Source organism: Equus przewalskii, chromosome 7 (assembly GCF_037783145.1).
Source record: "Equus przewalskii isolate Varuska chromosome 7, EquPr2, whole genome shotgun sequence".
NCBI lineage: Eukaryota > Metazoa > Chordata > Mammalia > Perissodactyla > Equidae > Equus > Equus przewalskii.
Window position 1 is genome coordinate 1,835,701 of NC_091837.1, and position 14,476 is coordinate 1,850,176.

At 36.5% G+C, this 14,476-nt stretch overlaps 1 long non-coding RNA gene across 1 annotated transcript; it reads left to right on the forward strand.

Annotated features, from left to right (window-relative positions):
* The first annotated feature begins 3,300 nt into the window (after window positions 1–3,300).
* Window positions 3,301–9,696, forward strand: LOC139084415 (uncharacterized). The gene is made up of 2 exons (XR_011541754.1): window positions 3,301–3,427; window positions 8,946–9,696. It is a non-coding gene; the product is annotated as an uncharacterized lncRNA (long non-coding RNA).
* The last annotated feature ends 4,780 nt before the right edge of the window (window positions 9,697–14,476 follow it).

The window sequence follows — 14,476 nt, forward strand, 5'->3', positions numbered from 1 at the left end:
CATTTCCCAATCGGAACAATAGAGAAGAAACACACTGAAAAAAACAAATGAAGCATCAGAGACATGTGGAGCAATAACAGCAGATGTACTATCCACGTTAATGAGTTGTGTTCCTCAGAGACAAAGAAAGAGGGTAGACTTGAAAATGAATTTAAAGAAATAATGAAATTTTTGAATTAAACTTTATGAATGAAAACTTCATAAACTTTGCAAAAAAGCTTAAATCTAGTGATTCAAGAAGTCTCATGACTCACAAACTGGATATATCCAATGAAATTCACAGTAAGGAACATCATAGACAAATTTCTGAAAAATAGACTAAAGAACAAAATACTGAAAGACCAGTAAGAAATGATGCTTTAACCATGAAGAACAAGTAATTTAAGACAGTGTATTTCTTTTCTATCTTTCTTTCTTTTTTTTTTTTGCTGAGGAAGATTCTCCATGAGCTAACATCTGTTGCCAATCTTCCATTTTCTTGCTTGTGGAAGATTGTCCCTGAACTAACATCCATGCTCAGCCTCCTCTATTTTGTATGGAGCACGGCTGATGAGTGGTGCAACTCTGTGCCTGGGATCCAAACCCAAGCACCTAGGCTACCAAAGTGGAGTACACTGACTCCACCACTAGGCCTCAGGGACAGCCCCTCAAAAAACAGTATATTTCTTATCACAAGCTATAGAGGCCAGAAGTAAGAAACACAATTTTTAAGTGCTGAAGAAAAAAACTATGAACCCAGAATACTTTTATTCAGCAAAAAGATTCTTCTGGAATGAAGGAGAAATCAAGACATTCTCAGATGGAGGAAAACTGAGATAATTCATGACCAGCAGATCTAGATGAATGACTTAAAAAGTTTTCTAAACAGACACTTAAGGAAGTTTTCTAAACAGAAAGGTAATGAAAAAAGGAAACTTGGAAGAAAGAACGATAGAAGAGAAAAATATGGGTAAATACAGTAGACCCCTTCTGTTTATTTTGAAATTTTTGTTTGAGGGTAGAATCAAAAATTATAGTTACTCTCAAATGTAGTTCTCAATGTAGGTAGGAAAATATTTAAGACAATTATAAATGGGGTGGATCAAAGTGACATGAAGAAGGTAAAATTTCTATCTCACTTAGTAAAATATCAACATATCAATACATTATGGTAACATTTATTATATAATATACATATATACATATCATGCATTATTATATTTTCATATATATGGAAATATGAAATATTTCCATTTATATAAAAAAGGAAATAAAAAAATAAAGTAGAACCATAGTTGCCTAAGCTTGGTTGCAGAAGTAGGGATCCAATGCAATCTACCATGAGAAATACTTTTGGGGTTATGGAAATGTTTTAAAATTGTATGTGTATTTTCAAATATATCTACCTCTTATTGGTATAGATCAATCCTGCTATTTCTTTTAATCTCCTTTTTATATAAAATTGATTTATCATGAATCTAGGCTTCTCTACAGAGTAGAATTTTTATTTCTTTATTTCTTTCTCCTACCCGTTATTGACATACCTAGTATGAGTGATATTTTTATTTCTACATTTTTATTTATTAGTTTTCTTTTTATTGTAACTTTCTAACATTTCTGAATGTATTGAGTGTACATAATTCATTTCTCCCTTTGCTGTGATGGTTTGACAATGTTCCATTTTATTTTTTAATTAATGCATTAGCTGACATTTTAAGTAGTAATATTTGAACATATATTTCCCTATTAATGACAAATATCAAATACTCTTCCACTCTCTGCCAGATATTAAACATAATCTAAAACTTTTATAATTAAAATAGAGTGACACAGGCATATATGTTGATAGACTCAACAATGATAGCAGATTAAAAATTAATAAATAGACACAGTTCATATAAAATTTTAGAATATATCAAAGTCAGCTTCTTAAAAGAAGGGCTTTTTAGTAAATGTTATTGGGATAGCTGGATAGCTGTATGAAAAACCTGCAGTTGAGTTCATTTTTCACACCATATGCCCTGTCTTTTTGGCTGCACCCTCCTTCAGCAGAATGCCTGGATAAAGGAGCCATCCCATTGGAACAAGGGGATTTGCATGGTAGTAGGAATGTATTGTGACTCATACACCACAGACTCCTACCACAAACTGTGGCCATTCTTAGTCAGACCCAGAGTTTTCATTGAATAAGTGTTTATCCATTTTCCAGAAACTTTTAGGACAATTTCCAGAGGCTTTTAGTGGTTAATTATTTAATTTTCATCAGATTAAATGGTTGTTTCACAGGAATAGGGTCCATCAAATGGTTCACACCAAATTTCTGGAATTCTGCTCTCTGAGTTGATCTTTTACAAATGTTTTTAAAAGCAATTCAATGAAGAAAGATGGCTTTTTTCAACAAATGGTACTGGAGAATTTCAAAATCCAAAAGCATAAAACAAACCTCAATTAAACCTCACACCTTATACAAAACTTAATTCAAAGTAGAATGGACTTAAATGTAAGATGAAAAATTATAATTTCCAGGCAAAAAAAAAAAAAATAGGGGGAAACTAATTGGGACCTAGGAATAGAAGAAGAGCTTCTAGGCTTCACATCAAAAGCATAATCAATAAAAGTAAAAATTCACAAACTGGACTTCGTTACAATTAAAAACTTTTCTCTTTGAAAAATCCTGTTAAGTTTTGGGGGAAGCAAGATAAAAATTGAGAGAAATATCAAGCTAATATTGGGCAAAGTACTAGAATACATCAATAACTCTCAAAACTCAATGATAAAAAACTCAAAATCCAACTAAGAAATGAGTAGAAGACATGAACTTGTAATTCACTGGATAGTCAGAAGACAAATAATGACTTGAAAAGATGTTCAGCATCATTAGCCATCATGGAAATACAAATTAAAACTGTAATGAGATATCACTACACACTAATCAAAATGATTAAAATGAAAAACTTACAACAGAAAATCATGGCAAAAAGGCAGAAAACTTGATCATTATATACTTTTAGAGGGAAGGAAAAGTGGTACAACCATCCTGGAAAACTCTTTGAACAGTTTTCTATGAAGCTAAACATACAATTCCTATATGACCCAACGATTCTACTCTTCAAAACTTCTGGTAATATAAAATCCATACACACAAGTTCATAGACTTTGATGGTCTGAAAGTTTGTGTCTTCCCCAAATTTGCATGTTGGAATCCTAATGTCCAGTGTGTTGGTGTAGAAGGTGGGGCCTTTGGAGGATGATTAGGTCAGAAGGGTGGAGTCCTCATGAATGGGATTGGTGCTTTTATAAATGGGATCTCATATGTCTCCCCAGCCCCTTCCGCCATGTGAGGACACAGCAAGAAGGTGCTGGCTATGAACCAGAAAGAGGGCTCTAACCAGAGCATGACCATGCTGGTACTTTGATCTTGGTCTTCCATCTTCCACAACTGTGAGAGGTAAATATATGCTCTTTATGAGACACCCAACCTCTGGCATTTTTGTATAGCAGCCCACATGGAATAAGACATAGCAGTTTTATTTGTATCAGCTAAAATTGGAAACAACACAGATGCTGTTCAACGGGTGACTGGTTAAGCAAACTGTGTTGTATATATATTATGGGTTGCTATAATATAAGGAATAAAAAAGACATAAACTATTGATACATATAACAGCTTAGATGGGTCTTGGAATTATGCTGGGTGAAAAAAGCAAATCTCAAAAGCCTACATACTATATGATTCTTTCTATATAACATTTTTGAAATGACAATATTTTAGAAATAATAAACAGATGAGTAGTTGTTAGGGGCTGGGGAGCTGGGGAGCAGTAGGTCACTGAATATGATCCTAAAGGGCCAATGAGGGATCCTTGAGGTGGTGAAACTGTTCAGTGTCTTGCCAGCAGTGGTGGATACACGAGTCTGCATATGTGATAAAATCATAGAGGACAAAACACACACAGACTAGTGCATGTAAAACTAAGGAAATCTATGTAACTTTGATAAACTGTATCAATGTCAATATCTGGTTGTGATATTATACTGTAGTTTTCCAAGTTGATTTCATTTGGAGAAACTGGGAAAAATGCGAAGGGATTTGTCTGCATTATTTTTATGTTCTGTATAAATCTACAATTATCACAAAACACAAACCTTCATTAAAAAGAAAATACACTGTTTCACTTTTTCATCTCTAATGTTGGCCAAAATCTAAACGTTTGATGAGATAATGGCTTCAAGGTTGTTAGGGAACAGACGCTTTCATTTGTTGCATGAGGAGATAAAAACCAGTAAAACTTCTATGGAGGGAATTAGAAAATGACTAACAATATTTCATATTAATTTACCTGCTCAAATAATGTCACATCTCCATGAATATAAAAAAGTACATGAAATAGGACTGTACATGGGAGTCTGATTTTATGCTCTACAAAGTCTCCCAATAACCCACATGTCCATCAATATCTTTCTGGTTGCATGAACTTAGGGAATCCATACAATAAAGTGCTATGCAACTGTAAAAGGTATGAGAACAATCTCCGTATATGGATATGGAGTGATCACTGGGATGTGTTTTTAAGTTAGAAAGACACAGTGCTTACTAGTGTGTTTGTATACTGCCTTAGGAAGGAGGGAGATAAAAATAGTTTCAAGAACTCTCACTTTGCTATGGCTCTACTCCCATTGATGGCTCTTATTCTCAGTCAAGGAACCAATGTCAGAGCTCTGCCAGCTGCTAAATATATTCACTCTACAAGTCTGCTCAAGGAATAGAGAAATAACCATAGAGTGGATTTAGGCCCAATAAATCCTCAGTAGCCTCTGGGTCTGAGGCCTTCTCAATTCTAGAAACTTGACAAGGCACCTTTATTTTATATTGGGGCAGCTGATATCAGATATCCATGCTCGGTGTTCTATCGTAGCAGATTTAACTAAGGCTGTGTTAAGACAGTGAAGGGAATTGGAATTTCCACACCTACCAGCAGGTGAAATGAACCACTTATGTTCATTCTTTCAGACTGATATCAAGAATAACAATTTGACATATCCACGGATGAATAAAAAGGGTTTGATACTCTGTGGATTTATTCTAGTAACTATACATTACTTGGAAAAGCAGCTGCATTTGGTATTATGGTATGATTGAGTTTACAGTTGTCCACAATCAATCTCTAAGACCTACCCAGGTTTTATTGACAACATAATCAGAAATCCTGCAAACTCCAAGGCTAGTCTTTCAAAATATTCAAGGACTAATTTCTGTAAATTTCCAACTGGATGTAGTATTGCTGTCGGTTTTCTATGTTCCTTGGAATGGTGTGGTAGATTCAATTATGGTTGCCAACATAAATCTTTCTAAATTGGCCCATGCAGGTAATGTAAAGGAAAATCTTCCAAGAGGATAGAACAAAGAGCTGTAGAGAATAATGACATGATGAGGTTCTTCCAAGTAGCAGGACTGTAATATAATCAGGGGCCATTTCCTATAAAGCTCTCACTCTTGCCTCTTGGTGGACAGACTGTACTTCCCCCCACTCTTTGACCATGAGTGTGGCTGTGTGTCTTCCCTTGGCCAATGATATATTAGTAGCCATAGTGCAAGTAGAGCTCTGAAGTGTCCTTAAGTAATTATGCTTGCCTCTTGAGCTTCTGCCAATGTCTTTTGAAGAGTATGTCCTAGGAAGCCAATTAGTCACAGGAAAAAGAAAGCACATGGAACAAACTTAAACCCAACCTAAGGCCTGGACACAACCCAGTTTAGCCCAGTGCAGATCAGCTGAACTCCAAAAGTGCTTGAGTGAAAAATAAATCCTATCATTTTACTCAGCAACATTTCTGATTATTCCAGTAGAAGGTAATGGATATAGAGGAGTAGTTTCAAACATAATATCACTCACTCTACTTGTCTGGAGTCAGTATGAAGATCTTGCCTGTCACTGAGGTGTCTAATCCAACTATCTGGTCCATACCTGAAAAAAAAATTCCCATGAGGTGAATTTGTGGGAAAACATCAAACAACCATAAAAAAGATTCTGTACAAAAATCCACCTAAATTTACTAATAGGTGGAAATTAAACAACACACTATTAAATAACCAATCAGCCATAGAAGAAGTCACAAGGGTAATTAGACTACACTTGGAGACAAATAAAAACAAACAAAAATAAACACCCTACCATAAATTATGGGAAGCAACAAAAGCCATGCTTCGAGGAAAATTTGTAGCCAAAGATGCTTACCTTAAAAGAGACAAGAAAAAAAGAGCTCAATTCAATAACCTGATTTTACACTATAAGAAACTAGAAAAAAAGAATGATCTAAACTTAAAGTTAGTATAAGAAATGAAATAATAAAGTGAAATAAAAATAGAAAAAACAATAGAGAAAATCAATAAAACCAAAAGTTGCTTCTTTGAAATGATCAGTAGAATTGTAAACCTTTAGACTGACTAAGAAAAAAGCAGAGATGACTCAATTTACTAAAATCAGAAAAAGTGGGGACATTATGACTGACACTATAGAAATAAGAAGGATTATAAGAGAATACTATGAACAACTGTAAGCCAACAAATTAGATAACTCTGATGAATTGCACAAATTTCTAGAGACACAAGATACCAAAACTAACTCTAGGAGGAGTAGAAAATATAATAGACCTATAACAACTACAGAGAATGAGTCAGTAATTACAAATCTGATTAATTAAAACTTAGGGTGATAATGGAAATGAGTAGAGTAGGGAGCTCCAATGGCCCAACTCTCCACAGAAACATCAAAAAAAAAAAATCTGTCAGAATCACCCTTGTCAGAAAATTGGAAAATAGTCAACGTTTTAAGCAATTGGTGAACACTAAATCAAGAAAAATATTATTTATGAATAGTAAAACAGCTTTGTGAAATTTAACTTGGACTCAATCTGCCTCCCTTCCCAGTGGTGGTCATAAAGTGGAAACCTGCATTCCTGGTGTGGGGACCTCGTTCTGGGGGAAGTAGAAGGAATCTTGACTCCACAAAGGTCTGAGACAAGGCACTAGCCCTTGTTGAGTCTAATCCTAAATCTCTCAGGGTGGAATGGTGGCTAAGTGGAGGCTGTTCCTTAAAAACTTTGAAAGACAAATGAACAAGCCACTCCCACCTGGGGCAAAAGAGTATAAAATTAGGTGTAACAATGAACATGCAGATAGCCAAGGAGGAAAAGCTGAAGAGAGAATTATTTTGGGGAACAGTGTTTGGAAAAACTCTCATGTGTTATAATATGACAGAGAATCTGGATAAATAGACACACGCCCAGTGAAGAATATGTGATCAGAAAATAACTTAAGTCTCTAAACATTTACCTTTGGCTGATCTTAAGGCTCAGCATAAACAGGAAGTGAAGGCTAAGGCAGACTCTAATGGATTCGCTAAAAATTGAAGAGCTGTCCCTACTCAAAGCCTATCTGTAAATGCCAGGAGAATATTTTTTCTTTTCTTTTTCTTCTTTTTCTTTGTATTTACTTATTTGAAAAAGAGGACAAAGTGGGAGGACTCACACTTTGCAATTTCAAAGCTACTCTAAGACTACATTAATAAAAATAGTGTGGTATTAGCATAAAGATAGACACAGAGCATTGCAATAGAATTGAGAGTTCAGAAGTATGTTTTCAGGGAATTGATCTTTGACAAAGGTTCCAAGAACATTCAATGGGAGATAAAACAGTCTTTTCAACAAATGATGCTGAGACTATTGTATTTATACATGCTAAATAATCAATTGTACCCCATCTCATATCATATATAATAAATGACTCAAAGTATATCAAATACTTCAATATAAGAGCTAAAACTATAAAAATCTTAGAAGAAAACCACGGGTAAGTGATCTTCAATGTACAATGGAATCTAAGCATCAAGAACTGCAACCAAAAGATAAATTGGGCATCATCAAAATTTAAAACTTTGTACATCAGATGATGCTATATTGAGGTAGAATACCACATCAAGAATCTCAGGCATTTGTACAAATTAAGCTGGATCCAAGTTTGCATTTCTTCCTTCTTGAATTAAACTGAAAATCCAGACCCACAAGTGTGCCCAGGTGCCTAGCAGTACAACCTGACAAATTATGTAACTCCTTCAGTTTGTGCACTTCCCCTCTTGGGCAGACACTGCAAATCTCCCTCTTGGCTAGGCTGGGATTTTAAATTCTTAAAAACTTAGAGGCAATATGAGATGGTGGCATTGAGTCTTGAAGAGAATTGGTATCCACTTGCAAGGTACCTGCCTCCTGTCACACCGTTATAGAAACTAAGCAAGATTTGGTGGTCTCCTTAATTAGAAGAGTAAGGTTGGCTTACCTTGGCAAATGTGCTTCAAGTTATATTAGAATGAAAATTCTTGGCTGCATCCTATGACACTTGCATGTTCCTATCCAAGGTTCAAGGTCCTTCTCTTTCTCCACCAGTTCCCTAAACCTGATCTTCAACTATGTAGTCATGCAGCCACAAGACCAAAAGAAATATATTTTAACACAACCATAAAAGCTTTCTATATGCTACCTATGTGCTGTTTAAACTTTTCTTTTAATAAACTCTCCAGTGATCACAAGTACATATCTACCTTACAGTGGTTATAAACTGTGTCACTGCTGCACAGCAGTGTAGAAGCTAATACTGACTCCCCCAGATCCTGTACAATAGGCAGTTTATCCTAAATCAATAAAAATGATAGTTAAATTTAGGGATGAATTTTTCTATTTATTAATAATGTTCCACTTTCCCAAATAAAAGAAGTAATGCAATCTCATAATACTATCTTTGAGAATATACTTCCTACTATCTCTCCTTATACCAAGAGATGCACTAGTCATTTCAAATATTTACAATGGAAGTAATTCAGTTAAAAATGGCAACATGGCAGAAGATCTGATAGCTAAACTGGAGATGATTTCTGCCAGTTTCTCACTATTTGCTCCTATTTGCTGATCCCAACCAGATCCCAGCACAATTGAGCGTGAAAACACCTGTTAGCACCAGACCTTGTGATATAGAGAAATGCAAGGGAGAGCTGGGAATGGACCTGAACACAAAAGGAACCAAGATCTGCAGACTCGTGATAGATTTTCTAATATGCAATTGGATTGTCTCCACTAATACATTATTCAATGTTTTAGCATCAATTTCCATAAGTAATATGTGTATGCATTTTTGTGTACTCTGTCAGTTTATTATATCAATGTCATGCTTCAGGAAAATGATTGAGTGTGCCCAAGAATACTTGAAGTAGCATTGGTACTATCTGATATGAGGATGGGTAAAAAATATCTCCTGTAAAACAAAAGTATTGAGGTGATTTTTGGCCAGGGGACTCTGTCAAAACTTGATGTATTTATTCTGTGGAAATCAAACATTTGAATAATCTTTCTGTATTGGAATCAGTTTGGATAAATTACATTTATGTAGAATATTAACAATTCCATTTTGTTTTTTTAAAAAATTTATTGGAGTTTTACAAAGTAGTTTATTATAATTTTAACACCTGCTGTTTTCTTTTTCATTTCTTGTATTTGTGATATTTCATATATCTTTTTCCAGTTTTATTGAGAAATAATTGACATACACCACTGTATAAGTTTCAAGTGTACAAAAAGATGGTATTGTAAAATGCTTACCACAATAGGTTGACCTGGCATCCATCTTCTCATAGATACAATAAAAATAAAGGAAATTTAAAAAGGGAAAACAAATTCTCCTTGTGATGAGAAGTCTTAGGTTTTACTCTCTTAACAACTATCTTTGACACAGCAATGTTAGCTAAAGAAATCGTGTTATACATCACATCCCTGGTACGTTATTATCTCATACCTGGAAGGTTGCATCTTTTGACCACCCTCCTCTGGTTTCCCTTTTCCCCGCTCTCCCCCTCTGGTGACCACAGTCTGAGCTCTGCTTCTATGAGATTTTATTTGTTTGTTTAGATTCTACATGTTAGTGAGATCATAGAGTATTTTTCTTTCTCTGTCTGACATTTCACTAAACGTAATGCCTTTAAGGGCCATCCATATAGTCACAAATGGTAGGATTTTCCTATTGTTTTATGGCTGAATAATGCTATATTGCATATATATATACCATAACTTCTTTATCTACTCATCTGTTGATGCACACTCAGGTTGTTTTCATGTCTTGGCTATTGTAAATAATGCTACTATGAACATAGGGAAGTGGATGTCTTTTCCAGTTAGTGTTTTCATTTCCTTTGGATATATTCCCAGAAGTAGAATGCTGGATCATATGGTAGTTCTTTTATTAATTTTTTGAGGACTCTCTATACTGTTTTCCATAATGACTCTACCAATTTACATTCCCACCAATAGTGTACAAGAATTCCCTTTTCTATGCATCCACAACAGCATTTATCTCTTTTCTTCTTGGTGATGACCATTCTAAGAGGCAGGAGGTGATATTTCACTGTGGATTTAGTTTGCATTTCCCTAATATCTATTAATGTTTAACATCTTTTCATCCACTTCTTGGCCTTTTGTATATCTTCTTTGGAGAAATGTCTATTCAGATTCTTTGCCTATTTTTTTTTCAACTGGGTTATTTATTATTTGCTTTCAGTTGTATGAGTTCTTCATACATTTTGGATGTTAACATCATCAGTTACATGGTTTGCACCCTTTTCATCATTCTGTAGGTTGTCTTTTCACTTTGTTAATGGTTTCTTTTGTTGTGTAGAAGCTTTTTAGTTTGAATTGGTCCTACTTATTTATTTTTAATTTTGTTGCTCGTGCTTTAGGTGTCATATCCAAAAAATCATTAACAAGACCCATGTCAAGGAGCTTCATTCCTACATTTGATTCTAGGAATTTTATGGTTTCAATCTTTCATTTAAATCTATAATCCATTATAAGTTATTTTTTCTGTGTGATCTAAGATATGGATCCAGTTTCATTCTTTTACATGTGAATATCCAATTATCCCAGAACCATTCATTGAGGATATGTCTTTTCTCCATTCAGTATTCTTGGCTCCCTTGTCAAATATTAGTGGGCCATATATGACTGGGTTTGTTTCTGGGCTCTTAATTCTGTTATATTTGTTTATTTGTCTGTTGTTCTGCCAGTACCATACTGATTTAATGACCTTCTTTCTCAGGATTTCTTGGGCTATTTGGGATCTTTTATCATTTCACATACATTTTAGGAGTGCTTTTTCTATTTCTATGAAAAAGGCCATTGGAATTTTGATAGGGATTGCATTGATACTATAGATGGCTTGTGATACTATTGACATTTTAACAGCATTAATTCTTCCAAACCATGAACATGGGATTCCGTTCCACTTATTTGTATCTTCTGTGATGTTTTTCATTATTGTCTTGCAGTTTTCGGAGTAGAGATCTGTCACCTCCTTGGTTAAATTTATTCCTGAGTATTTTAGATGCTATTGTAAATGGGATAAATTTGTTTATTTTTGCAGAATATATGTTGTGGGGCTGGCCCAGTGGCACAGCAGTTAAGTTCATATGTTCACTTCAGCGGCCTGGTATTCACTGGTTCAGATCCTGGGTGTGGACGTGGCACCGCTTGGCAAGTCATGCTGTGGTAGGCATCCCACATATAAAGTGGAGGAAGATGGGCATGGATGTTAGCTCAGGGCCAGTCTTCCTCAGCAAAAAAAAAAAAAGAGGAGGATTGGCAGCAGATTGCCGGAGTCCTGCTCCAGCTGAGTCCAGGTTCCTGAGGGAGGGACAGAGTCGGTGCAGTGAGGGAAGAGATGTGAGACTTGAGTTGGTGTAATCATGTCTAACTTTACTGTGCACAAGTGTCGTTTTTATATTTTTCAGGATTAGTACAGAAATAGCTCTACAAATATTCTCAGAGAGATAAGGAAGTAAAAAACGAGCATAAGAATATTTATTAGCATTCCATTCTATAGAGCATAAGGTTAATGATCCTCTTCTCCACAATTAACTATTATTTATTGTCTCTAAGCTAAAAGAGATAGGTACCTTGACATCTGTTGTAATTCATGGTAAAGTCAAATCAAAGAGAGAAGGTCCATACCTCCGGACAGGACAGCATTCTGTCTGGTTACCTCTTGGGGGAGCCACCCCTGCTTCCCTCAATCATCCATGCCATTAGTGTAGATGGTTAATGGGAACAAAAGGCAACTCCTGGGTATCTTATCCCCAGGGCTATGTGCATTCTCAGTGGGTAGTTAAAATTCTTTACATTCCCACCCCCTTAGGGGGTGAAAGCATTCCTTTGTCTTTCAGGAGGTAGGGCTAACTGTCCCTTGAGCACACTGCCTGGAGAAAATATCATTTTGCTAGTAAGGCATCAGGCTGAAAAGCTAAGTTAAATTATATATCTTCAAGAATAAAAAGCAGGAACAAGTATAGTCATAACCTTGATAGAAATCATGCATACATTTCAGAAAATATCAGGGGTGTCAGCTGGCCATTCTTCACCGAGGGGCGTCCCCGCACCCCTCAGCCCTTCTCAGCCCAGACCATGTCAGACGGCTGTATAGGCATCGGTAACACGGCTGCCGGCATTTCCCCCTTTTCTATTTTTTAAGGCCAAGAGATGCAATTCCACAGAATCTTGAGAGATTGACTTGTATATTATTTTGATGAAGACTGGAAAAAGACAATGACATATAAGTAAGGCACCAATAGTAATGGTGACATTAGTAATAAAGGATAACCAATCTTGTCTGCCTATGTAGGAGGTGAGAGAGGTAAGGAAATTGGAAGCCATTTCAGAGGAAGAAAAGGACTTTTCAGCCTGACTAATTTCTTGAATCTGTTCATGTAACTCATTGAGGTCCAAACTGAGGTAGGAATGATTCCATATTCCCTGGATGTGATTCTTAATCCTCTCCCAAGAGTGTAAGGATTGATTTACTTGAAGAGGAGTTACACAAATCCATCTATAGGACACGTGGCAATGAAGAGCTAGCCTAACTTTGAGGTTTGTGAGTTCCTGACCGATCTGTAACATTGCCTCTTCAAGAGCATTTACCTTTGCTTCTAATTTTCTATCTATCGTCTCTTGTGTGGCCAAAGCTAAAGTTATATTTTTGGATAGATCATCAACATAGGAAGCAGTGTGTATTTGTTTCATTAAGGCAATAGCAGAAACAGTGAGTGAGGTGGCCAACGCTATTAAAGCAGAGATGCCTAAGATGAGAGCAGTTACAAATCAGCGCAGTCACTGTAAAAGGTCTGTAGCCTGCTTCAAGGTGAGCAAACCAGCATCATCGTACCAAGGTTCAGGTAAGTTTACAGGCAACATAAGATAAGGAGGTTGTTGCAGAATCATAACAGTCTCAACATCCATACCAGGAGACAAGCAGTTTGTTAAAATACAATTGAGACAGGTAATATTGTATATGGAAATATTCCCGGTGGGTGGTAGAATAGCCATAGCATGACTGTAGGTAGGGGCAGCAAGAAAAACACAGGGAGCTGGAACACAAGCCTTAACTTTGTAAGTATCATGTCCTGTTGTTCTATGTAACGTGATGGGATTTAAAGCAACAACTGCCTGCCACAAGTGAGGCTGGATTTTACCAGAGTCAGTAGAAAGAATAGGAGGAATCCCGCCATTCATATGCCGAGTTACTCCTAGATCAGAGGGAATGTAGTGATCAGATCATTGATACCTTTCAGCCTCATGTAAATAATCTCTATAATCTTTTGTGGGGTCCTGGCAGCTCCAATCAAATACCTCTCCCGCAAAGGAGGGTATATCCATTATGATTTTTGAGGGATACATACATTCTCTCCACTTGGGGAACCCGACCCTTTTGTCTATGAATATCCAATCATTACGTGTTGGCAATTTTTCAGGGGGCGACCCTGGACAAGTAGGATATCCTTGAGGGTGGGCAGTAGACCTTTGAATTCTAGGATCTGTACCTCTGGGTAAGAGAAGTTGTAACGACCACAAATCTCTCCAGATACCATTAGGAGAGTCAGTGAGAAGCCCTTTTATGGAGGTACGAATGCAACCATGTATCTCTGTTAAGGGTAATTGGGCTGTCACATGGAATGAGGGATTAATGTCAAAACATATGGGGGGGGCTAGTGGAAGTACCCAGGAAAGAAAAATTTCTGTTAAAGCTATGTTTAACTTGGTATCCAGCAATGCCTCCAAGTAATTGAGGGTTGTCGTTTGTTATGGGTATTTGTCTCTCATAGCAGGTTATGGGATGGAACAGAGGCGGTTTAGGAACATAGGCCCAATATTGTGTAGAGGAAGAGGAGACCATTTGTACCTGGCACGCAATGAGAGCCAACATAGCTACAAATAGGGTAGAGGGGGTAACCATGCTTCCCTGTCCCAGGACGAGCTGTTCAGCCTCCTGGGTAAGATGTTTAAGTTGGCCCCAGGTCGGTATCGATGCTGCAAGAGTCGATTGAGCACGTTGATAGGAGGGCGGAGGCGAGCGCGGATGGGGAGTTGAACATTTAAAAGGTTTCTCACGGAGTGAAAGTGGTCTCATCTGGGC